The 27,692-nt window shown below is 39.0% G+C and overlaps 1 protein-coding gene across 3 annotated transcripts in view; it reads left to right on the top strand.

Moving 5' to 3' along the window:
* The window catches only part of LOC138819646 (protein Noxp20-like), a 155,120-nt gene that overhangs the window by 68,311 nt on the left and 59,117 nt on the right, over positions 1 to 27,692 (top strand). For all 3 annotated transcript variants that reach the window (XM_070011125.1, XM_070011126.1, XM_070011127.1), the window contains 2 exons: positions 23,591 to 23,672; positions 27,460 to 27,498. The gene's annotated coding sequence lies outside the window, so the exon portion shown is untranslated. The remainder of the gene's footprint in view (positions 1 to 23,590; positions 23,673 to 27,459; positions 27,499 to 27,692) is intronic.

Here is a 27,692-nt window from a genome sequence, read left to right on the forward strand (position 1 = left end):
GGGAGCAGAGGAGGGAAGGCCACCCCTCCCCCCCCAGCACCGGTGATCTCCATCTTGGATACCGACAAAGCTCGGAGTTGCTGCTAGCTCCAGCTCAGGCCTTGGAATAAAACGAGTCATTTAGCAGGTCACAAGAACTTAACGCCGAAGTGACCTGCCAGACTCAGCTCCATCCAGGGAAAAGTCACCCAGCTCAGGCGCCAGCCATCGGAGTGCCTAGCGTCACTGGGTAACCAGAGCCAGAGGCTGCCCCTCCCTCTAGCAGCCACCACAATCAATTGAAAAACAGAAACCCTGAGAATGGCTCCAGGCTGGGCGCTGTGAGCTCTATCACAAAATAGCCCCAGGGAAAAGATACTGTTTGTTGAAAGGCCTCAACCCTACCCAGAACCTAGCCTTATAACCACATCCCCCTCTTTTGTGACTCTCAAAGCAGACCACCCTCCCAGAAAACTAACCTGGGAGGGGGATCTCAAAATCTTGGGTAAAGCAGAGCATTTTTCTGCCTCTTCCAACCAACCGACTTAAGAAACCAATCAAGCCACAGGACCTCAAGCTGACCAGAGACTACAACAAGAGACTGGTCGCAGACAAAAGGGAGATACAGGATTCCTCCCACTCCTCCCCCCCCCAAAAAAAAAAAAATCAAAAGACTTTTTTTTCTTTTTTTTTTTTTTTCTTCTTCTTCTTTTCTTTTTTTTGCTTGTTTTTTGTTTTTTGTTACCTTATATATATATATATATATATATATATATATATATATATATATAAATTTTTTCCCTTCTAAAACTTTTATTAATCTTTAATTTTTGCCTCTTCTGAAAAAATAATTGTTTTCCAGTAATTTTTTTTTCTCATCTTATAATTTTTATTTTAGGAATACGTGAATGAGAGTTTTCCTTTCTTTTCTTGTCTTCTTTCTCTTTTTCTTTCATTCTTAATTATCTTTTTGTTTTTTATCTAGCTCTACTGAACTTCTGATCTTTTCTTCTCCCTTTCCCATCCTTAAAGCTTTCCACATCTCCTCTATGTCCCTCCCCTTCTCTGAACATATTCACATTCCTCTCTAAATAGACGGTCTTTTAACCTCTATAATAACATTAATTTTTACGTTTCTATTCTTTTTCTGGTCTCTCTTTATTCCCCTTTCTGTCTCTTCTTTTTCTCTCTCTCTCTACTTGCATCCTACCCAACCCATTTCCTGCACTGTGAGTAGGACATAGTTAACTCTCCCTGTGCCTCCCCACACCAATCTATTCCTATTTTTTACCCACATCTCTCCCTAATCCTAATAATTTCTGGTTTTCCAAATTCTTTTCTGCGGTTCGAAGTCCTTTAACATATAGTCATTTGATGTTGAATAGATGTATCTGTTGAACTAGATTGTATCTGTAGACTATTGACTGTACAAATGCAAACTTTGGTTGATGGTTGCCTTAAGATAGTGTTCTAGCACAAAACTGGTGCAATCTGTATCTCAAATGGGCCGAGTAAGCCGGAAAAACACAAGAAAAATGGCAAATTCGGGTATCTCAATTCCCAACCTTGATAATCAGGGATTAGAACAGATAAAGAATAATCCAGAGGAGAGTTCCCAAATAGCTCTACAAACACTAATAGCAAACATGATAAATGAGAAGTTTGACAATGTACAAAGGACTCTGTATGAGCGTGATAGGGAGAGAGAGGAGGCATCCCAGAAGTTTATACAGGAACATCATAAGCGTGAGGAAGCTTCTCAAAAACTGATACAGGATTTGCGTGAACAACTTGAGAATACTCAAAGAGAAAGGGAGGAATGGCGTGAGCAGGCAGAGAACACTCAAAGAGAACTGCAGGAATCCCACAGAAGGGAGGAAACTAATCAAAGAGTAATTCACGAATTAAGAGACCAGGTAGAGAATACACAAAGATCACTAAAGACATTCATGGAATCCATTAACAAAGAGCTGAAGGAAGTCAGGGAGACCACAAAGGGAATGCTGAATGGAACCCAACAGAAGGAATGGGAGTCCAAAGAAACCATAACCAATCAACTAAGTGATGTGAGAACAAACACTGAACACCAAATTAAGGAAGTAAAGAAATTCATACAAGACCTAAAACAGAGCTTCAACAAAGAACTTGAAGCCATCAAAGCTGACCAATTAGAAGGAAAAGAGATAAAAAACAAAGTAGAGAGTCTTGACAGCAGGTTAGACCATGCAGAAGATCGAATCTCAGGGATTGAAGACAGCCTAGATATTATAGAGAAAGAACATACAACCATCCAAGACAAGTCCAAGAAATATGATAGGTCTATCCAACACCTGGAAGACACCATCAGAAGGCCCAATCTAAGGATAATGGGTGTAGAGGAGCACCTAGAAACAGAAGTTAATGGTCTAGGAAATTTGTTTAACAGGATCCTAGCAGAGAACTTCCCAAACATACAAAAAGATAGGCCTATTCAGATACAAGAAGCTTTTAGAACCCCAAATAGACCAGACCAGAATAGGACATCCCACCGTCACATTATAATCCACACAGGATCAACCCAGACCAAGGAAAAGATCCTTAAAGCTGTCAAGGAGAAAAGGTTAATCACCTATAAAGGGAAACCAATTAGAATTACCTCAGATTTCTCACCAGAGACAATCAAAGCAAGAAGAGCCTGGAATGATGTATGCAATGCCCTAAAAACAAACAACTATCAACCAAGAATACTGTACCCAGCTAAACTCTCCTTCATAACTGAAGGCCAAATAAAAACCTTCCATAGCAAAGAAAAATTGAAACAATACATCTCCACCAAACCAGCCCTGCAAAAGATTCTTAAAGATGTCCTACACATAGAAAACCAACAAGAACGCAACAAAGGCCAAGAAACTGCACCCAAACTGAGAATCCAAGAACCTTAGGAAGAACCCAGTTTTCACAGCCCCTAAGAAGGTGGATAACATGGCAGGAACTCCCAAATACCTCTCAGTCCTATCTCTTAATGTTAACGGACTGAACTCTCCAATTAAGCGACATAGACTGTCTAGTTGGATTAAAAAACAAGACCCTTCTATCTGCTGCCTGCAGGAGTCACATCTTGCCCGTAAAAACAAACATATTTTCAAGGTTAAAGGCTGGAATAAAATCTACCAAGCAAACGGCCCTCATAAACAGGCGGGAGTTGCAATCCTAATATCAGATAAAATAGACTTCAAATTAAAATTCGTGAGAAGAGATAAAGAAGGTCGCTACATACTAATTAAAGGATCTCTCCTTCAGGAGGATATTACAATTCTAAATATCTATTCGCCAAACAATGGAGCACCCAAATTTATCAAAGAAACACTACTTTCCCTCAAATCCCAGATAGATCCAAAGACATTAATCGTTGGGGATTTTAACACACCACTCTCCCCACTAGATAGATCAACTCGGCAAAAACTCAACAGAGAAACCGCAGATCTAAACAGCTGCATAGATCAACTAGACTTAACAGACATTTACCGAACATTTCACCCAGCAGCATCAGAATACACGTTCTTCTCAGCAGCACATGGGACGTTTTCTAAAATAGACCACATTTTAGGCCACAAAGCAAACTTGTCTAAATTCAGAAACATTGAAGTTATACCTTGCATTCTCTCTGACCACAAGGGAATAAAATTAGAACTCAACACCAAAAGCCACCAAAGAAAGTCCGGTATCACATGGAGGCTGAACAACACACTGCTGAATCATGAGTGGGTCATGGAAGAGATTAGAAAGGAAATTCAAATGTTCATGCTATTCAACAAAAATGAACACACAAATTACCAGCTCCTCTGGGACACAGCAAAGGCAGTACTCAGAGGCAAGTTTATAGCTCTGAGCTCCTACATCAACAAATTGGAGAGATCGGAAACTAATAATTTAATGACACATCTAAACCTCCTTGAAAAAGAGCAGCAAGATAAACCCCAATCCAGTAGACGGAAAGAAATAATCAAAATTAAATCAGAATTAAATGAATTAGAATCCAAAAAAACTATAGAAAGAATCAACAAAACAAAGAGTTGGTTCTTCGAAAAACTTAACAAAATTGACAGACCCTTAGCAAACCTTATCAGAAAAAGGAGAGAACACACCCAAATTAATAAACTCAGCGATGAGAATGGAAACATCACCACGGAAACAACCAAGATTCAGAACATTATAAGGGAATACTTCTCAAAACTTTATGCTAATAAGTTTGAGAACTTGACAGAAATGGACCTTTTCCTAGCAAATATTGACATGCCAAAACCAAACCAAGATGAGTTAAACCAGCTTAACAGGCCCATATCAAGCATCGAAATAGAAACAGCAATAAGAGACCTCCCAGCTAAGAAAAGTCCAGGACCAGATGGTTTTACAGCGGAATTTTACAAGGCCTTCAAAGCAGAGCTCACACCAATACTCCTCCAACTCTTCAATGAAATTGAAAGAGAAAGCTCACTACCGAACACATTCTATGAAGCCATCATAACCCTCATCCCAAAACCAGGCAGGGACTCATCAAAGAAAGAGAACTATAGACCCATTTCTTTGATGAACATTGATGCAAAACTTCTCAACAAAATTTTGGCCAATCGACTTCAACAATTCATCCAAAAAATCATACACCATGATCAAACAGGATTCATTTCAGGGATGCAAAGCTGGTTCAATATACGCAAATCAATTAATATTATTCATCACATCAACAGGAGCAAGAATAAGAACCACATGGTTATCTCAATAGATGCAGAAAAAGCATTTGACAAGATCCAACACCCCTTTATGATGAAGGTTCTGGAAAAATTAGGAATCCATGGAACATTCCTCAATATAATAAAGGCTGTATATGACAAACCTACAGCCAGCATTATACTCAATGGTGAAAAACTAAAGCCATTTCCTCTTAACTCAGGAACAAGACAAGGATGCCCACTCTCTCCACTTCTCTTCAATCTAGTATTAGAATGCCTAGCTACAGCAATAAGACAAGATGCAGACATAAAGGGGATCCAAATAGGGAAAGAAGAAATAAAACTCTCCCTCTTTGCAGATGACATGATCTTGTATTTAAAGAATCCCATAGACTCCACTCCCAAATTACTCAAGCTGATTCAAAACTTTGGCAAAGTAGCAGGTTATAAAATTAACCCCCAAAAATCAATGGCTTTTCTATATGCCAACAATGAGAAAAGTGTGGCTGAAATTAGGAAAGCAACTCCATTTGTAATAGCCCCACAAAAAATAAAATACCTAGGAATTAACTTAACCAAAGAAGTGAAGGACCTCTATGATGAAAACTTTAAAATCTTGAAAAAGGAAATCAACACAGAACTTAAAAAATGGCAAAACCTCCCATGCTCCTGGATTGGCAAGATTAACATCGTGAAAATGGCAATACTTCCCAAGGCTATCTACAAATTCAACGCGATTCCTATCAAAATTCCACCCTCATTCTTCAAGGAAATAGAGGAGGCAATCCAAAAATTCATATGGAACAATAAAAGACCCCGAATAGCAAAAACGCTCCTCAACGGAAAGAACACTGCTGGAGGAATATCAATACCAAATTTCAAACTCTACTATAAAGCCATAGTAATCAAAACAGCTTGGTATTGGCATAAGAACAGACCTCAGGCCAATGGAATAGAATTGAAAACCCAGAAATGAACCTACAGACCTATAGCCACCTAATCTTCGATAAGGAAGCTAAAACAATAGAATGGAAGAAAGACAGCCTCTTCAGTAAATGGTGCTGGCAAAATTGGTTAACTACATGTAGAAAACTAAAGCTAGATCCTTATATATCACCCTGCACCAGAATCAACTCCAAATGGATCAAAGACCTTGAACTCAAAGCAGACACTCTGAAAACATTACAGGATGGAATAGGAGAAACCCTAGGTCTAATTGGCTCAGGTCGAAATTTTCTGAATAGAGACCCGGAAGCACAACAAATCAAAGAAAGGTTGGACAAATGGGATTGCATAAGATTGCAGAGCTTCTGCAGGGCAAATGACATAGCTGGCAAGATCAATAGAAAACCCACCGATTGGGAGAAGATCTTTACTAGCCATACAACGGACAAGGGTCTCATATCTAAAATATACTTGGAACTCAAAAAATTAAACCACCCAACAACAAATCCTCAAAGAAACAACTGCCCAATAAATAAGTGGGCGAAAGACTTAAAGAGAAGCTTCTCTGAAGAAGAAAGAAGGATGGCCAATAGACACATGAAGAAATGTTCAACATCCCTAGCCATAAAAGAAATGCAAATCAAAACAACATTGAGATATCACCTCACTCCAGTTAGAACAGCAAAAATCAAGAACTCCAATAACAACAGATGCTGGAGGGGATGTGGACAGAAAGGAACCCTACTTCATTGTTGGTGGGAATGTAAACTTGTTCAACCACTTTGGAAAGCAGTATGGAGGTTCCTCAAAAGACTTCACATAGATCTCCCCTATGATCAAGCAATCCCACTTTTGGGCATTTACCCAAATGTTTACAAACAAGACCACACTAAAGCTACCAGCACAACTATGTTTATTGCAGCATTATTTACCATAGCTAAGATATGGAACCAACCCAGATGCCCCTCAGTAGATGAATGGATCAAGAAAATGTGGTATATATACACAATGGAATTCTATGCCTCCATCAGAAAGAATGATATTTCCCCATTTGTTAGGAAATGGAAAGGTTTGGAAAAAATTATATTAAGTGAAGTAAGCCAGGCCCAAAGAAGCATAGGTCCCATGGTTTCCCTTATTTGCAATATCTAGTATAGGTATGAGTCAAGCGGAAAAGGCCAGATATTGTGATGTTAGGAAAATGAACCCTTAAATATGTATTTTAATGTTTTCGTTTCTTTCATGCATGTATTTCTAATGCATTTATAAGATTATTTCTTTGTTGCTTTGTATGTCCCTCCCCCACAGTGTAACCCCCGTTTTCACTATATTTGATGTCAGTATAACATGTGGAGTAGATGGGGACAAACAAGTCGTTTAAGGATTCAGGTGGACCTGTTGCAACAATGAGAAGTACAAAATGTCATGTCAAAACCAGCTTTACAATGCCGGTGTGGGGGGGGGGGGGAGGGGGGTATAATTGGGTGGGGGGAGGGGGGTAAAATTGGGTGGGGGGAGGGGGGAGGTGGGGAAGGGAAGTGAAGGGTAAACAAAGGAGGAGGCTGCAATGCTTGGTAAGAAATGTATCCATTATCCTGCCCATGTAATTGTAGCCCCTTTGTACAGTATGTTCTCAAATAAAATAAAATACAATTTAAAAAAAAAAATAAAAATAAAATTATCTTGTTATATATGTTGAATATAAGAATTGCTTAGCACTTTGTTTGGCAACCAAGGCTAGGTGAATTTAAATCTGTCACGACCAAAAAGTATTTTTGTTCATTTAGGGCTATTTTTTGCCTTTTGTTTTTTGTTTGCTTGATTGTTTTTCTGCCTTTTGTTTTCTGATAACTGGGAATTGAACCCAGGATGTTGCACTAGCTAGGCAAGTGTTTTGCCATTGAGCTGACGTACATTCTAGACTTTTTTCTATTTTTTTTTTTTTTTGCATTTTCTTGATCTACTGAGGGGTGTCTGAGTTGGTTCCATATCTTAGCTATGGTAAATAATGCTGCAGTAAACATAGTTGTGCTGGTAGCTTTAGGATGGTCTTGTTTGTGATTATTTGAGTATATGCCCCAAAATAGGATTGCTGGGTCATAGGGGAGCTCTATGTAGTCTTTTGAGGAACCTCTATACTACTTTCCAAAGTGGTTGAACAAGTTTACACTCCCACTAACAATGCAGTAGGGTTCTGCACATATCCCCTCCAGCATCTGTTGTTATTAGAGTTCTTTATTCTAGCCATTCTAACTGGGGTGAGGTAGTATCTCAATGTTGTTTTGATTTGCCTTTTTTTTCATGGCTACGGTGGTTGAGCATTTCTTCATGTGTCTATTGGCCATTCTTATTTCCTCTTCAAAGAAGTTTCTCTTTAAGTCTTTAGCCCACTTATTTATTGGGCAGTTGTTTCTTTGAGGATTTGTTGTTGGAGGATTTGATTTTTTGAGTTCCAGGTATGTTTTAGATATGAGACCCTTATCTGTTGTATGGCTAGTGAAGTACTTCTCCCAATCGGTGGGCTTTCTATTGATCTTGCTAACTATGTCCTTTGCCATGCAAGAAGCTCTGCAATTTCTTTTTTTTTTTTTTTTTTTTTTTTTTTAAATTGTATTTTATTTTATTTGAGAACATATTGTACAGAGGGGCTACAATTACATGGGCAGAATAATGCATACATTTCTTACCAAGCATTGCAGCCTCCTCCTTTGTTTACCCTTCACTTCCCTTCCCTGCCTCCCCCCTCCCCCCACCCAATTTTACCCCCCTCCCCCCACCCAATTATACCCCCCTCCCCCCCCCCCACACCGACATTGTAAAGCTGGTTTTGACATGACATTTTGTACTTCTCATTGTTGCAACAGGTCCACCTGAATCCTTAAACGACTTGTTTGTCCCCATCTCCTCCACATGATATACTGACATCAAATATAGTGAAAGCGGGGGTTACACTGTGGGGGAGTGACATACAAAGCAACAAAGAAATAATCTTATAAATGCATTAGAAACACATGCATGAAAGAAACGAAAACATTAAAATACATATTTAAGGGTTCATTTTCCTAACATCACATTATCTGGCCTTTTCCGCTTGACTCATACCTATACTAGATATTGCAAATAAGGGAGACCATGGGACCTATGCTTCTTTGGGCCTGGCTTACTTCACTTAATATAATTTTTTCCAAACCTTTCCATTTCCTAACAAATGGGGAAATGTCATTCTTTCTGATGGAGGCATAGAATTCCATTGTGTATATATACCACATTTTCTTGATCCATTCATCTACTGAGGGGCATCTGGGTTGGTTCCATATCTTAGCTATGGTAAATAATGCTGCAATAAACATAGTTGTGCTGGTAGCTTTAGTGTGGTTTTGTTTGTAAACATTTGGGTAAATGCCCAAAAGTGGGATTGCTGGATCATAGGGGAGATCTATGTGAAGTCTTTTGAGGAACCTCCATACTGCTTTCCAAAGTGGTTGAACAAGTTTACATTCCCACCAACAATGAAGTAAGGTTCCTTTCTGTCCACATCCCCTCCAGCATCTGTTGTTATTAGAGTTCTTGATTTTTGCTGTTCTAACTGGAGTGAGGTGATATCTCAATGTTGTTTTGATTTGCATTTCTTTTATGGCTAGGGATGTTGAACATTTCTTCATGTGTCTATTGGCCATCCTTCTTTCTTCTTCAGAGAAGCTTCTCTTTAAGTCTTTCGCCCACTTATTTATTGGGCAGTTGTTTCTTTGAGGATTTGTTGTTGGGTGGTTTAATTTTTTGAGTTCCAAGTATATTTTAGATATGAGACCTTTGTCCGTTGTATGGCTAGTAAAGATCTTCTCCCAATCGGTGGGCTTTCTATTGATCTTGCCAGCTATGTCATTTGCCCTGCAGAAGCTCTGCAATCTTATGCTATCCCATTTGTCCAACCTTTCTTTGATTTGTTGTGCTTCCGGGTCTCTATTCAGAAAATTTCGACCTGAGCCAAGGAGACCTAGGGTTTCTCCTATTCCATCCTGTAATGTTTTCAGAGTGTCTGCTTTGAGTTCAAGGTCTTTGATCCATTTGGAGTTGATTCTGGTGCAGGGTGATATATAAGGATCTAGCTTTAGTTTTCTACATGTAGTTAACCAATTTTGCCAGCACCATTTACTGAAGAGGCTGTCTTTCTTCCATTCTATTGTTTTAGCTTCCTTATCGAAGATTAGATGGCTATAGGTCTGTAGGTTCATTTCTGGGTTTTCAATTCTATTCCATTGGTCCTGAGGTCTGTTCTTATGCCAATACCAAGCTGTTTTGATTACTATGGCTTTATAGTAGAGTTTGAAATTTGGTATTGAAATTCCTCCAGCAGTGTTCTTTCCGTTGAGAAGTGTTTTTGCTATTCGGGGTCTTTTATTGTTCCATATGAATTTTTGGATTGCCTCCTCTATTTCCTTGAAGAATGAGGGTGGAATTTTGATAGGTATCGCGTTGAATTTGTAGATAGCCTTGGGAAGTATTGCCATTTTCACGATGTTAATCTTGCCAATCCAGGAGCATGGGAGGTTTTGCCATTTTTTAAGTTCTGTGTTGATTTCCTTTTTCAAGATTTTAAAGTTTTCATCATAGAGGTCCTTCACTTCTTTGGTTAAGTTAATTCCTAGGTATTTTATTTTTTGTGGGGCTATTACAAATGGAGTTGCTTTCCTAATTTCAGCCACACTTTTCTCATTGTTGGCATATAGAAAAGCCATTGATTTTTGGGGGTTAATTTTATAACCTGCTACTTTGCCAAAGTTTTGAATCAGCTTGAGTAATTTGGGAGTGGAGTCTATGGGATTCTTTAAATACAAGATCATGTCATCTGCAAAGAGGGAGAGTTTTATTTCTTCTTTCCCTATTTGGATCCCCTTTATGTCTGCATCTTGCCTTATTGCTGTAGCTAGGCATTCTAATACTAGATTGAAGAGAAGTGGAGAGAGTGGGCATCCTTGTCTTGTTCCTGAGTTAAGAGGAAATGGCTTTAGTTTTTCACCATTGAGTATAATGCTGGCTGTAGGTTTGTCATATACAGCCTTTATTGTATTGAGGAATGTTCCATGGATTCCTAATATTTCCAGAACCTTCATCATAAAGGGGTGTTGGATCTTGTCAAATGCTTTTTCTGCATCTATTGAGATAACCATGTGGTTCTTATTCTTGCTCCTGTTGATGTGATGAATAATATTAATTGATTTGCGTATATTGAACCAGCTTTGCATCCCTGAAATGAATCCTGTTTGATCATGGTGTATGATTTTTTGGATGAATTGTTGAAGTCGATTGGCCAAAATTTTGTTGAGAAGTTTTGCATCAATGTTCATCAAAGAAATGGGTCTATAGTTTTCTTTCTTTGATGAGTCCCTGCCTGGTTTTGGGATGAGGGTTATGATGGCTTCATAGAATGTGTTTGGTAGTGAGCTTTCTCTTTCAATTTCATTGAAGAGTTGGAGGAGTATTGGTGTGAGCTCTGCTTTGAAGGCCTTGTAAAATTCCGCTGTAAAACCATCTGGTCCTGGACTTTTCTTAGCTGGGAGGTCTCTTATTGCTGTTTCTATTTCAATGCTTGATATGGGCCTGTTAAGCTGGTTTAACTCATCTTGGTTTATTTTTGGCATGTCAATATTTGCTAGGAAAAGGTCCATTTCTGTCAAGTTCTCAAACTTATTAGCATAAAGTTTTGAGAAGTATTCCCTTATAATGTTCTGAATCTTGGTTGTTTCCGTGGTGATGTTTCCATTCTCATCTCTGAGTTTATTAATTTGGGTGTGCTCTCTCCTTTTTCTGATAAGGTTTGCTAAGGGTCTGTCAATTTTGTTAAGTTTTTCGAAGAACCAACTCTTTGTTTTGTTGATTCTTTCTATAGTTTTTTTGGATTCTAATTCATTTAATTCTGATTTAATTTTGATTATTTCTTTCCGTCTACTGGATTGGGGTTTATCTTGCTGCTCTTTTTCAAGGAGGTTTAGATGTGTCATTAAATTGTTAGTTTCCGATCTCTCCAATTTGTTGATGTAGGAGCTCAGAGCTATAAACTTTCCTCTGAGTACTGCCTTTGCTGTGTCCCAGAGGAGCTGGTAATTTGTGTGTTCATTTTTGTTGAATAGCATGAACATTTGAATTTCCTTTCTAATCTCTTCCATGACCCACTCATGATTCAGCAGTGTGTTGTTCAGCCTCCATGTGATACCGGACTTTCTTTGGTGGCTTTTGGTGTTGAGTTCTAATTTTATTCCCTTGTGGTCAGAGAGAATGCAAGGTATAACTTCAATGTTTCTGAATTTAGACAAGTTTGCTTTGTGGCCTAAAATGTGGTCTATTTTAGAAAACGTTCCATGTGCTGCTGAGAAGAACGTGTATTCTGATGCTGCTGGGTGAAATGTTCGGTAAATGTCTGTTAAGTCTAGTTGATCTATGCAGCTGTTTAGATCTGCGGTTTCTCTGTTGAGTTTTTGCCGAGTTGATCTATCTAGTGGGGAGAGTGGTGTGTTAAAATCCCCAACGATTAATGTCTTTGGATCTATCTGGGATTTGAGGGAAAGTAGTGTTTCTTTGATAAATTTGGGTGCTCCATTGTTTGGCGAATAGATATTTAGAATTGTAATATCCTCCTGAAGGAGAGATCCTTTAATTAGTATGTAGCGACCTTCTTTATCTCTTCTCACGAATTTTAATTTGAAGTCTATTTTATCTGATATTAGGATTGCAACTCCCGCCTGTTTATGAGGGCCGTTTGCTTGGTAGATTTTGTTCCAGCCTTTAACCTTGAAAATGTGTTTGTTTTTACGGGCAAGATGTGACTCCTGCAGGCAACAGATAGAAGGGTCTTGTTTTTTAATCCAACTAGACAGTCTATGTCGCTTAATTGGAGAGTTCAGTCCGTTAACGTTAAGAGATAGGACTGAGAGGTATTTGGGAGTTCCTGCCATATTATCCACCTTCTTGGGGGCTGTGAAAACTGGGTTCTTCCTAAGGTTCTTGGATTCTCAGTTTGTGTGCAGTTTCTTGGCCTTTGTTGCGTTCTTGTTGGTTTTCTATGTGTAGGACATCTTTAAGAATCTTTTGCAGGGCTGGTTTGGTGGAGATGTATTGTTTCAATTTTTCTTTGCTATGGAAGGTTTTTATTTGGCCTTCAGTTATGAAGGAGAGTTTAGCTGGGTACAGTATTCTTGGTTGATAGTTGTTTGTTTTTAGGGCATGGCATACGTCATTCCAGGCTCTTCTTGCTTTGATTGTCTCTGCTGAGAAATCTGAGGTAATTCTAATTGGTTTCCCTTTATAGGTGATTAACCTTTTCTCCTTGACAGCTTTAAGGATCTTTTCCTTGGTCTGGGTTGATCCTGTGTGGATTATAATGTGACTGTGGGATGTCCTATTCTGGTCTGGTCTATTTGGGGTTCTAAAAGCTTCTTGTATCTGAATAGGCCTATCTTTTTGTATGTTTGGGAAGTTCTCTGCTAGGATTCTGTTAAACAAATTTCCTAGACCATTAACTTCTGTTTCTAGGTGCTCCTCTACACCCATTATCCTTAAATTGGGCCTTCTGATGGTGTCCTCCAGGTGTTGGATAGACCTATCATATTTCTTGGACTTGTCTTGGATGGTTGTATGTTCTTTCTCTATAATATCTAGGCTGTCTTCAATCCCTGAGATTCGATCTTCTGCATGGTCTAACCTGCTGTCAAGACTCTCTACTTTGTTTTTTATCTCTTTTCCTTCTAATTGGTCAGCTTTGATGGCTTCAAGTTCTTTGTTGAAGCTCTGTTTTAGGTCTTGTATGAATTTCTTTACTTCCTTAATTTGGTGTTCAGTGTTTGTTCTCAAATCACTTAGTTGATTGGTTATGGTTTCTTTGGACTCCCATTCCTTCTGTTGGGTTCCATTCAACATTCCCTTTGTGGTCTCCCTGACTTCCTTCAGCTCTTTGTTAATGGATTCCATGAATGTCTTTAGTGATCTTTGTGTATTCTCTACCTGGTCTCTTAATTCGTGAATTACTCTTTGATTAGTTTCCTCCCTTCTGTGGGATTCCTGCAGTTCTCTTTGAGTGTTCTCTGCCTGCTCACGCCATTCCTCCCTTTCTCTTTGAGTATTCTCAAGTTGTTCATGCAAATCCTGTATCAGTTTTTGAGAAGCTTCCTCACGCTTATGATATTCCTGTATAAACTTCTGGGATGCCTCCTCTCTCTCCCTATCACGCTCATACAGAGTCCTTTGTACATTGTCAAACTTCTCATTTATCATGTTTGCTATTAGTGTTTGTAGAGCTATTTGGGAACTCTCCTCTGGGTTATTCTTTATCTGTTCTAATCCCTGATTATCAAGGTTGGGAATTGAGATACCCGAATTTGCCATTTTTCTTGTGTTTTTCCGGCTTACTCGGCCCATTTGAGATAAAGATTGCACCAGTTTTGTGCTAGAACACTATCTTAAGGCAACCATCAACCAAAGTTTGCATTTGTACAGTCAATAGTCTACAGATACAATCTAGTTCAACAGATACTTCTATTCAACATCAAACGACTATATGTTAAAGGACTTCGAACCGCAGAAAAGAATTTGGAAAACCAGAAATTATTAGGATTAGTGAGAGATGTGGGTAAAAAATAGGAATAGATTGGTGTGGGGAGGCACAAGGAGAGTTAACTATGTCCTACTCACAGTGCAGGAAATGGGTTGGGTAGGGTGCAAGTAGAGAGAGAGAGAGAAAGAAGAGACGGAAAGGGGAATAAAGAGAGACCAGAAAAAGAATAGAAACGTAAAAATTAATGTTATTATAGAGGTTAAAAGACCATCTATTTAGAGAGGAATGTGAGTATGTTCAGAGAAGGGGAGGGACATTGAGGAGATGTGAAAAGCTTTAAGGGGGAAGAAAAGATCAGAAGTTCAGTAGAGCTAGATAAAAAACAAAAAGATAATTAAGAAAGAAAGAAAAAGAGAAAGAAGACAAGAAAAGAAAGGAAAACTCTCATTCACGTAATTCTGAAATAAAAATTATAAGATGAGAAAAAAAAAGTTACTGGAAAACAATTATTTTTTCAGAAGAGGCAAAAATTAAAGATTGATAAAAGTTTTAGAAGGGAAAAAAATTTATATACATATACATATATATATATATAAGGTAACAAAAAACAAAAAACAAGCAAAAAAAAAGAAAAGAAGAAGAAAAAAAGAGAAAAAAAAAAAAAGGAAGAAAAAAAAAAAAAAGAAGAAAAAAAAAAGTCTTTTGATTTTTTTTTTTTGGGGGGGGGAGGAGTGGGAAGAATCCTGTATTTCCCTTTTGTCTGCAACCAGTCTCTTGGAGTCTCTGGTCAGCTTGAGGTCCTGTGGCTTGATTGGTTTCTTAAGTCGGTTGGTTGGAAGAGGCAGAAAAATGCTCTGCTTTACCCAAGATTTTGAGATCCCCCTCCCAGGTTAGTTTTCTGGGATGGTGGTCTGCTTTGAGAGTCACAAAAGAGGGGGATGTGGTGATGAGGCTAGGTTCTGGGTGGAGTTGAGGCCTTTCAGCAAACTGTAGCTTTTCCCTGGGGCTATTTTGTGGTAACTCACAGCGCCCAGCCTGGAGCCATTCTCAGGGTTTCTGTTTTTCAATTGATTGTGGTGGCTGCTAGAGGGAGGGGCAGCCTCTGGCTCTGGTTACCCAGTGAGGCTAGGCTGGCGCCTGAGCTGGGTGACTTTTCCCTGGATGGAGCTGAGTCTGGCAGGTCACTTCGGCGTTAAGTTCTTGTGACCTGCTAAATGACTCATTTTATTCCAAGGCCTGAGCTGAAGCTAGCAGCAATTCCGAGCTTTGTCGGTATCCAAGATGGAGATCACCGGTGCTGGGGGGGAGGGGTGGCCTTCCCTCCTCTGCTCCCTGAGGAGTGAGGATGTCCGGCTTGTACTCACGCCGAGACTTGGGTCCTGGGTCGTCTCTGGTGCCGAGTCTTGGATCCTGGGTCGTCTCTGGTCTGCAAGCTGCAGGGTGAAGATGTCCGCTCTTTGTTGGTTCTTGCTGGTGTTGAGTAGAATCCGCTCGGCCGCTGCGTCTGGCTCCTTCGTCCCGGACTCTCTGTGTGAGCGCTCAGGTATGGCCCCCGGCTGTGGTCTCTGCCGCTTGCGACCCCGTCGCCGCCGCCGCCGCCGTGGCGGCGGCTGGCGACCACTTGCCTTGGCTTCCCCTCTCTTGTCTAACTCTCTGTCCTGTGATGGCACACTTGGTGTGATTCTCTGGCTTAGGACTGTTCACTGGAACTCTAAAGCTGCTTTCTATCAGCTCTGCAATTTCATGCAATACTATTTGTCCAATCTTTCTTTGCTTTGTTGTGTTTCTGGGTCTCTTTTAAGAAAAATTTGGCCTGTGCCAAGGTTTATTCTTGAAAGTTTGTAATGATCAAAAGGAAACCTGCACTTCTAATCCATATGGAAAAGTTTTGAAGACCAGTCTGTTTTCTTCATCTCTCATAGCCCTTATTGTTTCTCATTTAATACTCTTTACTCATCTCTATCATTTTTTCTCTAGAAGCAGATTTATTCTACCTGTCTTTCTCCATCTTCAGAGTTATATTTTGTCTTGGCATACACCTATCAGATACTAATAGGTTCCACTATCACTACTTGTGAATACCTAAGAGAGAACTGGATTGACCTACTTTCGGGTCCATAGTGCATGGGTCAGTAGAATGGAGAGATAACTTCATCGGACATGGCAAATTACTCCATATATGAGGCACTGTCCTTAATGATGCTTCCATAAGTGAGTCTACTTTGTCTGTGACTAACACACTATGTGTTTAAAAATGAGTTTATTTTTCTCCCTGAAGAACTCTACAAATAGAGTATTGCATGTTATTTTGGTGAATGTAGGGTCCTGGTATCTTCACTTTTATTTGTTGGGTTCTTTATAATTTTGTAATTGTTGTCAGATCATGCTGTGAGTGCAGGTATGGTATTCTCAAACAGATAAGCTCAAATTCAGGAGTTACAGAGACAGGAAGTTTCATTTCTCCTCATGCTCCCAGCAGCTAGAATGGTTTAATGTCTAACTCTGATGCTTTGAGATGTTGGAAGATTAAAGTGTTGGCATTTTCAGAAATTTTTGTCAGGAATTGCTTTTAGTGGGCAAGGAAAACAGGAGTTAGAAGTATGTTTGGATAGTAAACAGCAGTGATTTTATAAGACTTGAAGGATATTTGTCATTCAGAGCCAGCCATATTTTAGAAGGGGAATAAAACTTATGGAGAACCCTGGCAAGAGTGGCTAGTATTAATGTATTAAAAAGTTAGAGAGTTAATGGATCATGAATATGAAAATCTAAGGAAAGGTGATAGGGAGAATACACCTTTTTTATACCTTTGAAGACTAGCATGGAGAACAGAATTTAGGTTGTGTTTACTTGTGTCTCATGAGTAGAGAACTCCCACTACTCAGTGGAAGTTTTATGGACTTAGATTTTAGTTGAATATTAAGTGTACCAGAATAGAATGGGTGGCTTTTTTATCCTAACGTCTTTCTCATCTTCTAAAATTTCTAAGCATTAATTTCACTGTGAAGGAAAGTATACTGGCGATGGGTTTTTTTAGAAGTTTGAGATAAAACATACCAATGAAATCACTTGGTCATCTTTTTTGCAATTTTGTCATGTTCCTTTAAGGATGTTGTCTTCTGCTTTCTGTGTGTGTGTGTGTGTGTGTGTGTGTGTGTGTGTGTGTGTGTGTGTGTGTGTGTGTGTGTGTGTGTGTGTGTGTGTGTGTGTGTGTGTGTGTGTGTGTTAGTGTTCCTGGAGCTTGAAGTCAGGGCCTGGGCGCTGTTCCTGACCTTTTTGCTCAAGGCTGAGTAGCTAGGATTATGGTTGTGAGCTACCAGTGCCCGGCCTCTTTCTTTTTTAATGTGTATGTTCTGGCACTGGAGCTTGAATTCTGTCTTCACAGTCTACCTTGTCTCCCTCCTCCACAGCTGGCATTTGAACCCTGCCTCTGGTTTTTGCGGGATAAATAAATGGAGATGAAAGTCTCACAGACTCTTCTGCCCTGGTGGCTTTCCATTGTGATCTTTAGATCTCAGCCCAGAGTAGCTAGGACCATAGGCATGAGTCACCAGTGACCCTGTCCTGCTTTCCCAATTCAGATTGATACTTAAAAACTTTTTAACTGTTATTAAAAGATACTGGTTACAGTTATAGAAGTTGGGTAAATAATACATTTCTTTTTTATCAGTCATGGACATGAACTCTGGGCCTGGGCGCTGCCTCTCACCTCTAGAGCTCAAGGCTAGTTAGTGCTCTACTACTTGAGCCACAATGCCACTTCTAGATTTCTGATGGTTTATTGGAGATAAGAGTCTCACAGACTGGCATTGAAGCACAATCCTCGGATCTCAGCTTCCTGAGTAGCTAGGATTACAGGTGTGAGCCATTGGTGCCTTGCTATGAGTACATTTCTTTTTGGACAGTGTCACCATTTCCTTCTCTGTTAGGCTTGTTTAGAGGGAGTCTAGTGTGGCCTTCAATCTTTTTTTTAATTTGTTTAGAGGGAGTCTAGTGTGGCCTTCAATCTTTTTTTAATTTTTTATTTTTTTATTGTGATTGATTACGTAATTTCCCGAATTTCACAGTATTGTGGGATAGTGATGCTGTTAAAGTCACAAACACATTCTAACTTTCCTGGAGCAAATTGTCTATTATGGTCTATAACATTTATGAGTTCTATGAACTTTGTGATACAGTTATTTCTTCGACATTGGGTGGTATGTACATTTCTTTTGTTTTGCATAGCATCAGCTGTTCCCTCTTTCCCATTTGTTCCCTCCCTCCCATAGCTGTCATTAAGTTGCTTAGTTCATTTTGTTCAATGTCCTGTGCAGATGATGGGTCCTGCTGTTGTATGTTTTCCCCTGATTCCCTCTAGTTCTGTGTCATCTTCCTGGTTCCCCTCTGGTGTACACATATATACCATACATGTGATCAGCAGCATGGAGTTATTTAGTAGTGGTTTGACCAGATGAAGTTCTTTGTTTCTTAAGTCTTGTTAATTTTGTTGTATCACCTAACATTTTGGATTTAACATCCACTTATCAGGGAGACCATATACCATTTGTCTCTTTGCTTTAGGCTTACCTCACTCAACATGCTTTCTTCTAGCTCCATCCATTTCCCTGCAAATGTCATTATTTTGTCATTTCTAATGGCTACATAATATTCCATTGTGTATAGATACCACAATTTTTGGATCCATTCATCTGTGGTGGGACATCTGAGTTGTTTCCATATCCTAGCTATTGTGAACAGTGCTGCAATAAACTGGAGGTGCATCTGTCTTGTATACTGGTTCCTGTTGTTCAGGATAGATGCCTAGAAGTGGTATGACTGGGTCATAATGGAGGTCAATATTTAGCTTTCTGAGGACCCTCCAGATTGCTTTCCAAAGTGGTTGCATAAGTGTACATTCCCACTAGCAGTGTAATAGGGTTCCTCTTTCTCCGCATCGCCTCTAGCATTTGTCATTGCCTGACTTGTGGATGTGGGACATTCTGACTGGGGTAAGGTGGTATCTCAGGGTTGTCATTATTTGCATTTCCTTCACAACCAGGGACGGTGAACATTCCCTCATGTGTTTCTTTGCCATTTTTATCTCTTCATCTGAGAAGTCTCTCTTTAGTTCACTTGCCCATTTAGTAATTGGTTTGTTAGGTTTGGGAGGGATTAGTTTCTTTTTGTTAATTTATTTTTTATTGTGAAAATACTGTACAGAGGGGTTACAATTACATGGGCAAGATAATGAGTACATTTCTTATCAAGCATTGTAGCCTTCTCCTTTGTTTCCCCTTCCCATCCCTTTCCATCCTCCCTCTGGCCCCCTCACCTAATCCTCCCCGCCACCCCCAAAGTTGTAAAGTTCATTTTTACATAACAAGTTGTACTTCTCATTGTTGCAATGGGCCCACCTGTATCCTCATTTAAACGACTTGTTTTTCCCCTTCCCCTGGGATTAGTTTCTTGAGTTCCCTGTATATACTGGATATTAACCCCTTGTTTGATATCTTGCTGTTAAATATTTTTCCCAATTAGTTGGTTGTCTTTTTAGCTTGGTTGCGATAGCTTTAGCTGTGCAGAAGCTTTTTATTTGAATGTAGTTCCATTTGTCGAGTCACTCTCCCAATTTGTTGTGACTCTGGGACTCTGTTCAGGAAGTTTCTTCCTGTGCCTATAAGTTCAAGTGTCTCTCCTACTCTGTCCTGCAGTAGTTTCAGAGATTCAGGTTTAATGTTAAGATCTTTAATCCATTTTGAGTTGATGTTGGTGCATGGTGGTAGGCTGGGGTCCACTTTTAGTCTTCTGCATGTGGCCGCCCACTTTTCCCAACACCAGTAGTTGAAGAAGCTTTGTTTCTTCTATTGTATGTCTTTTAGCCTTCAGTCTTAAGGACTAGTTTATCTTTACTGCTGCGCCCTGATTCCTCTGCATTCACTCTTATTCCTCAGGTTTTCAGTGAAATCTGTTCACTTTGGTTGTTTAAAAAACCAGATGTTTCAGCATAGCTTGAGCTATGGGGATTGTGTTGCTTACTACTTATGCTACTTCTTCTCCCAACTGTGTGATGTTACCTAGTGTTTGAACAGTGCATTACTCAGATAAAGACAAATCAACACATCTGTAGATTCTTGGAACATTTTACTTATATAGCTGCATCCTCTGAAGTTTTTTGACTTTAAAGTAGTAGCTGCTTCAGCCTTCCTTGATGCCAGACTTTATCCCTGACTTACATTGCCTGTGAGTGTTCTGTTGTCTGTAGGTTCTCCTCTGTATGTTGGGGTTTGGAACTTTTCTCTAGGCAGAAAGCCCAGCTGTGGGGCTGACTTTGTTTCTCTTTTCTCCTGGACCAAAGTGGGTTTTTTTTTTGTCTTTTGTGTAGTATCTAAAAATAGTTCTTTCTTCTATTTTGTCTGGTTTTCTAGTTGCTGTATAGGAAGGCAAGTGTAGAACTTGAAAGCAAAAGTTCTCTCCATAATAGAGTGTTTGATATAATATAGTTAAATTACTTGGTGTACTAGTTGATCTAGTATAAGATTTTTAAAGGCAAACAGAACTAATTATTCTTGAAACATACTCATCTTTGTAATGTATATTGATTCCCATACTAAGAATCAGCATAGTCTTTTAGGACAAAGTTGAGCTATAATTTTCATACAGTAAAACTTTTTTCTGCAATATGACTTTGTGTTGAGAAATAATGGTTATGTTTATACTGTATAATCACAGTATATTGTGATGCACAGATACAGAATATTTTCTGTATTTGTATGGCTCACTGAGATATAAGAATATTTTCATTATCTGAGGGAGTTCCTTCATGCCAGTTTGTAGCCACACCTTTCTGTCTGTTCACAGCATTTGCCATCCATTGATCTGTTTCTGACTATAGTTTCCCCTTGTTTAGAAAAATGTTTACTATGTGCAGATCAATACTTTTTTTTTCTTTTGCCAGTCCTGGGGCTTGAATTCAGGACTTGAGTGTTGTCCCTGACCCTTTCTGTACTTAAGGCTAGCAGCACTATTTCCTAATTTTTTTGAGAAGTAATTTGGAAATAAGAATCTCATGGACTTTCCTGCCTGGGTGGCTTCGAATGTGATCTTCAGCTCTCAGTCTTCAGAGTAGCTGAGAAGCTAATATTGCAGGCACAAGTCAGCGGACCACCATTGCCTGGCTATTTTAACCTTTCTTTTTTTCTTTTGGCAATATGAAGTACCACTTGAGCACATCCTTAATCCTTTCTTCTGCATGCCTCTATCTATCTACCTATCTATGTGTCTATCTATCGATCTAATCTAATCTATCTATCTATCTATCTATCTATCTATCTATCTATCTATCTATCTATCTATCTATCTATCTATCTATCTATCTATCTATCTATCTATCTATCTATCTATCTAGAGGGAGTAGTTACTTATTTTGATCTATGTTCTCAGAGATGTCATTTCAAAATGTCAGGGAGGGCATGGCAAAGCAGAATCAATCATACCATGGCAACTAGAAAGCAGAAATAGATAGTTTGTTTTTGGATTTGATCATCGGTTTTGCTTGTGCTGGCTTTGGACTACAATTCTGCCTCTACTTTGTAAGGAGCTGTGATTACAGGCATACACTGTGTCTTTGGATTCTCTTTTTATTCTTTTCACTGTGTAGCCTGAGCATCCATGAATGGATATGAATGTAGCTTAGGCTCGCCTCAGACTCACAATACTCATACCTTAGTATCTGGAGTATTGGCATTATAGGCATGCACTACAATATTTAGTTATACTTTAGCTTTATGCTTTATTTTTTTTCTTAATTTTCATACTGAAAATTAAAACAGTGAATTTTCATAATGTGAACTTGTTCAGAATCTTTAAGAGATAGTATGCCCCTTCTAGGAAGATAACTATAGTCCTGACATTTATCTTAGAATAATTTTGTTTGCTTTTATACTTTACATACTTATAGTACATTTTGTATCTAGCTTCTTCCACAACATTTTTGTATCATTTGACCATGTTGTATTTTGGATGTGGTATTCCATTTTGTCACTATGTCATATTTTATTTATCCCACAGTTGTTAAGCACTAAAATAGTTTCCATGTTATAGCTATCACAAATACTGCTGCTCTGAATATTTTTGTTTATGTCTTTTTTTGGCCAATACTGGGGCTTGAACTCAGGGCCCAGGCACTGTCACTGAGCTTCTTTTGCTCAAGGCTATCACTCTACCACTTGAGTCACAGTGCTATTTCCTGTTGTACTGAGGAATTGTTCTCAGGGATTCATGCATGCTAGGCAAGCACTGTACCATTAAGCTATCTTCTGATGAACCACTGTACATATGTAGCATAGTAGATACTGGCCAGCAGTTTTCCAAAGAGGAGAATCTACTATGTTTCCACATGCAGTGTGTAATTATTTCCCTTGCTGTTCCACATTCTTCCCAGTACTTAGTATTGTAAGTCACTCTTAAAGAATTGAAACATAAATGGTTGGGCACTGGTGGTTCATGCTTGTAAACCTAGCTCTTCAGGAAGTTGAGATCTGGGGTTGTGGTTCAAAGACAGCCCAACAGGAAAATCTGCAAGACTCTTCTCTCTAATGAACCAGCAAACAAAGCAGGAAGTGGAGTTGTTGCACAAGTGGTAGAGTACTATCCTTGAGGAAAAAAGCTCATAGACATCACCTAGGCCCTGAGTTTTAAGTCCCTGGACTGCCACAAACCCCCCACAATACATGCAAATGTATTTTCCCAGTATTGTAGTACTGACATTGATGTTGCTATCTAGGGAAAGGACATTATTAGCGGGGGTTTAGATGCCTTAGAATTCATTGGGAAGAAGACAATGGATGTAATAGCAGAACGGAGTCCTGTATTTAAAATGACTAAGGGTTTGATGAACTGGAATTCTGCACTGTCTCAGGTACTGTTACCTTTACTGGTTTAATTGCTGTTTTCTGTTGTTTGTGGCTTTTTTTTTTTTAATTTGAATTTTTCCCTTTGTTACCTTGGGACTCCGTTAGTGTGTTTTCTTGTAAAGAATTATCAATGCATTATAAAATTAAGGCATTTTTTATGGGCTGGATTTTTTTTATGGGTTTGTCTAATGCTTAGACAAACAGTCAGCTCTTTTCTTTCTGCAGTCGCCTCTGTCAGTGCAGTACAAAATCCTGAGGGCTATCAAGATTACTTATTAGGTTACTGTGGAAACCACTTTTGGAAATGCATTTGGCTCCTTAGGTGCTGCTGTCTAGCATCAAATTTTGTTTAGCTTCTTTTTTTTTTCTATGCAGCTCCTGATCCTTAGTGAATTTGATTTGCTGTTCAAGAATGAAGGGTAGTACTTTATACTGGAACTTAGCTTTGCTTCTCTCCACTCTTAAAAACTTTCCCTTGAGCTCTTATTATTTGCTGTATCTATGCTTCCATCTCTTTTTAGGTTTTAGAGTAAGAGGCCAAGGAAAAAGAAGAGCTAAGGACCTCCAATGAGGTAGCCATGGAAACAGACAAGAAAACTCATTGTAAGCTACCCTTTGATGAACTTCAAGAACATCTAGAAGTTCTGGCGATGCTTTCCCAAGAAAGTGAAATAAAGGTAATTCCAATCCCAAACTCCCAGCTGAAAAGAGTCTTCAAAGAAAAAACGTTGCATGGTTTCTTTTCACTTTGTATATTTGGACTATGAAATGTGTCTCTGAAGGAGATGTGGGTCGCTCGAAATATTATAATAGAAGAAAAATATCCCCTACTGTTTAATTGTTAGAAATAGTGAATAAGTCAAATGTTATTTCTCTTAAAATTATAGAAAAAGAACAGGGCTGGGAAGGTGGCTCAGTGGGAGAGCGCTTGCCTTGCATGCCTGAGGCCCTGGGTTCGATTCCTCAGCACCACATAAGCAAAAAGAAAAAGAACAGAGGTCTTAGTATCAGATATCCTTTTCTTTCACCTTAGTCTTTAATTTTCTGTTTTTTCTCCAGTGTCATGGGTTTTTAGCTGTCAAAAAGCCTGTTATAGCTGCTAATTTGTATATAATTTCCTGTTAGTTCATCTCCTCTGATAATCTAAGCCAATCTTTCTTCTTCTTCTTCTTCTTCTTCTTCTTCTTCTTCTTCTTCTTCTTCTTCTTCTTGTTCTTCTTGTTCTTGTTCTTGTTCTTGTTCTTCTTCTTCTTGTTCTTCTTGTTCTTGTTCTTGTTCTTGTTCTTGTTCTTGTTCTTGTTCTTGTTCTTGTTCTTGTTCTTGTTCTTCTTCTTCTTCTTCTTCTTCTTCTTCTTCTTCTTCTTCTTCTTCTTCTTCTTCTTCTTCTTCTTCTTCTTCTTCTTCTTCCTCTTCTTCTTCCTCTTGTTGTTGCTGTTGCTGTTGTTGTTGTTGTTGTTGTTGTTGTTGTTGTTCTTCTTCTTCTTCTTCTTCTTCTTCTTCTTCTTCTTCTTCTTCTTCTTCTTCTTCTTCTTCTTCTTCTTCTTCTTCCTCCTCTTCCTCTTCCTCTTCCTCTTCCTCTTCCTCTTCTTCTTCCTCTTCTTCTTCCTCTTCTTCTTCCTCATCTTCTTCCTCCTCTTCCTCTTCTTCCTCCTCCTCCTCCTCCTCCTCCTCCTCCTCCTCCTCCTCCTCCTCCTCCTCCTCCTCCTCCTCCTCCTCCTCCTCCTTCTCCTCCTTCTCCTCCTTCTCCTCCTCCTTCTCCTCCTTCTCCTCCTCCTTCTCCTCCTTCTCCTCCTCCTCCTTCTTCTCCTTCTTCTTCTTCTTCTTCTTCTTCTTCTTCTTCTTCTTCTTCTTCTTCTTCTTCTTCTTCTTCTTCTTCTTCTTCTTCTTCTTCTTCTTCTTCTTCTTCTTCTTTTCTTCGTCTATGTTGGTCTTGGGGCTTATACTCTGGGCCTGGGTCCTGTGCCTCAGCTCTTCAGCCCAAGGCAGGCACTTACCACTTGAGCCACAGCAACACTTTCAGTATTTTTTCTATTGGTTTATTGGAGATAAGTGTTTCATGAGTTTTTCTGCCTGGGCTTCGAAGTCATGCTTAAGCACTGATAATTTTCATTTATCTTTTGGCCTATATTAATTTTGGAAATTCAAATTCTATCTATTTTCCTATAATATCTACCCTTTAGTGTTACGGGTATTAAAAAAATTAGTTCTGGCTCTAATCCTAGCTCAGGAGGCTGAGATCTGAGGTTAATTGAAAGCCAAACCAGACAGGTTATTTTTGATAAATAACTCAGAAAGCTGGAAGTAGTCCTGTAGCTCCAAGTGTATATTGCTATCCTTGAGAACAAAGAGCTTCAGGGATAGCTCCCAGCTCAAGCTCCAGGATCTGCCAAAAAAAAAAAAATTAGAACTGGGTACTGCAATCCTAGCTATTTAGAAGAATGAAATCTGATGATTATGGTGGGAAGCCAGCTCAGATAAGAGTGTCTGTGAGACTTTTATCTCCAATTAACCACCAAAAAGCTGGAAGTTGTGCTGTGGTTCAAATAATGGAGTGCTAGACTTGAGCACAAAAGCTAAGCCCCCAGGCCTTGAGTTCAAGCCCTAGGACCAACACAAACACACACACACACACACACACACACACACACACACACACACACACACACACACACACAGAGCTGTGCTGGCATGAGCTCTTCAGTCTTTTCTCCTTATGAGATTTTTTTCATTAATATTTACACAATATTTTATTATTTTCATTCAGGTGAAATCTTTACTTAATTCTCTGAGTGGAGAAGAATTAGAGGCTCTAATATTTGAATTAGAACAACTCAGAAGCATTTTCCCTAGCAGAATTTTATGAGGAAGAGGAAGAAGAGAAAAAAGGTAATATGAAAATTCAGAATCGAAGTGGGAAGATGCAATGTATTTATTATTACTAGAGTATTTATTATTACTAGGGTATTTATTATTATTATTAATATTAATATTATTACTAGATTATTTATTATTACTAGAGCAATTTGTGTGTTTGTGTGTGTGCACGCACAACGCCTGTGCTGGTCCAGGGGCTTGAACTCAAAGTCTGTTTGCTGTCCCTGACCTTCTTTGCTTAAAGTTAGACCTTTAAGGACTTGAGCCACACCTCTACTTCCAGCTTATTTTTTGTGATTAGAGATAGGAGTCTCATGGAGTTTTCTTCCTAGGCTGGCTTCCAACTGTGATCCCGAGATCTCAGCTGCCTGAGTAGCAGTCTGACAAGGATAGCCACTGGTACCCTGCATCTCTCTCTTTTTTGCAGTGAGAATTTTCATGTAGAATTCTTTTTGCAACTTTCCCCCATCTAGGTGTTCAGACACGTCAGCCTCTTGCTTATGTCTTCTTCTTTTTTTCCCTGTCAGACTCCTCTTAGCATCCCTCATACTGATATTGTTCATACACCCCTGCCAGTGATTACAGTTAGAGATTGCTCTTTTCAGAGTTTGTCATCAGTTTGGCTAATGTTTCTTTATATCTCTGGATACTTCATCTGTGCCTCGTGACTTGTGGGATCCTTAATCCCATCTTGAATTGAGGCAGAAAAGGTGGTAGTACCTAAAACATGAGTGGCACTCTTCCCCCTCCCTGCCTCCACAATTTAAAGCCTGTATCTCTTAGAAAATATGAATGTTGAAGCTGCTCATTTTTTATAGTAATTAGGTAATGTGGCAGTTAGTATAAAATGTAATTTCTGGACAAATGAATCTTAAGGGTTGTTTTATTTTAACATTTAATTAGATATATTTCTAAGACATATTCTCTGCTAATTGGCTATTTTAAGAAAGTGGAATCCAATGAATTCAGTTTTGTCTTTTTTTTTTAAGCTGGTCCTAGGATTTGAACTCAGGGCTTGGATGTTGCCCTAAGCTTTTTTGCTCATGGGTAGTGCTCTACCACTTGAACCACTGCACCACTTCTGGCTTCTTCTGAGTAGTTCATTGGAGATAAGAGTTTCACAGACCTTTCTGCCTTGACTGGCTTTGAACCATGATCCTTAGATCCTAATTTCCTGAGTAGCTAGGATTACAAGCATGAGCCACCAGTGCCTAGCCCATTTGTAGTGTTTAAATGAACTATTTACTTTGCCATGGAATGACATTTTCACTCTGAAGTATACAAGTGGTCATAGAGACTAGAATTTTATTTGGTGAACATTTCTTAAAAGTGAATGAAATGAGCCTTTACGACGAGAAAAGCAACGATGTATGAGTCATGATACACATTCAAACTAAGTTTCAATTTTGTAGAATGTATTTATTGCTCTGTTGAGCTTTGTAGCTTCCCAGTGCTGTTTACAGACTATGCTGATGAAATCTGTGTTGATAATACCAGCTATATTCATTGATTTCAGGACAGTTGGTCAGCATTTGGAAGATTTGTGTGACTCAGTGTGAGTATTTTCCCATTATTTAATGTGTGATGTTAGCAAATCATGTACAGGCAAAAGAAAAGAAAAGACTAACTGATTTTAATTTAATACATCCAAGCAGAAAATCTTATGGTATAGCTTCAGGCTCATTGCTATATAACTCATTACAACTAAATTTTAAGAGATGACCACTAGTTGAGTTTTAGTGTAATATT

Source organism: Dipodomys merriami, unplaced genomic scaffold, assembly GCF_024711535.1.
Source record: "Dipodomys merriami isolate MVZ:Mamm:240054 unplaced genomic scaffold, mDipMer1.0.p SCAF_806, whole genome shotgun sequence".
NCBI classification, from domain to species: Eukaryota; Metazoa; Chordata; class Mammalia; order Rodentia; family Heteromyidae; genus Dipodomys; species Dipodomys merriami.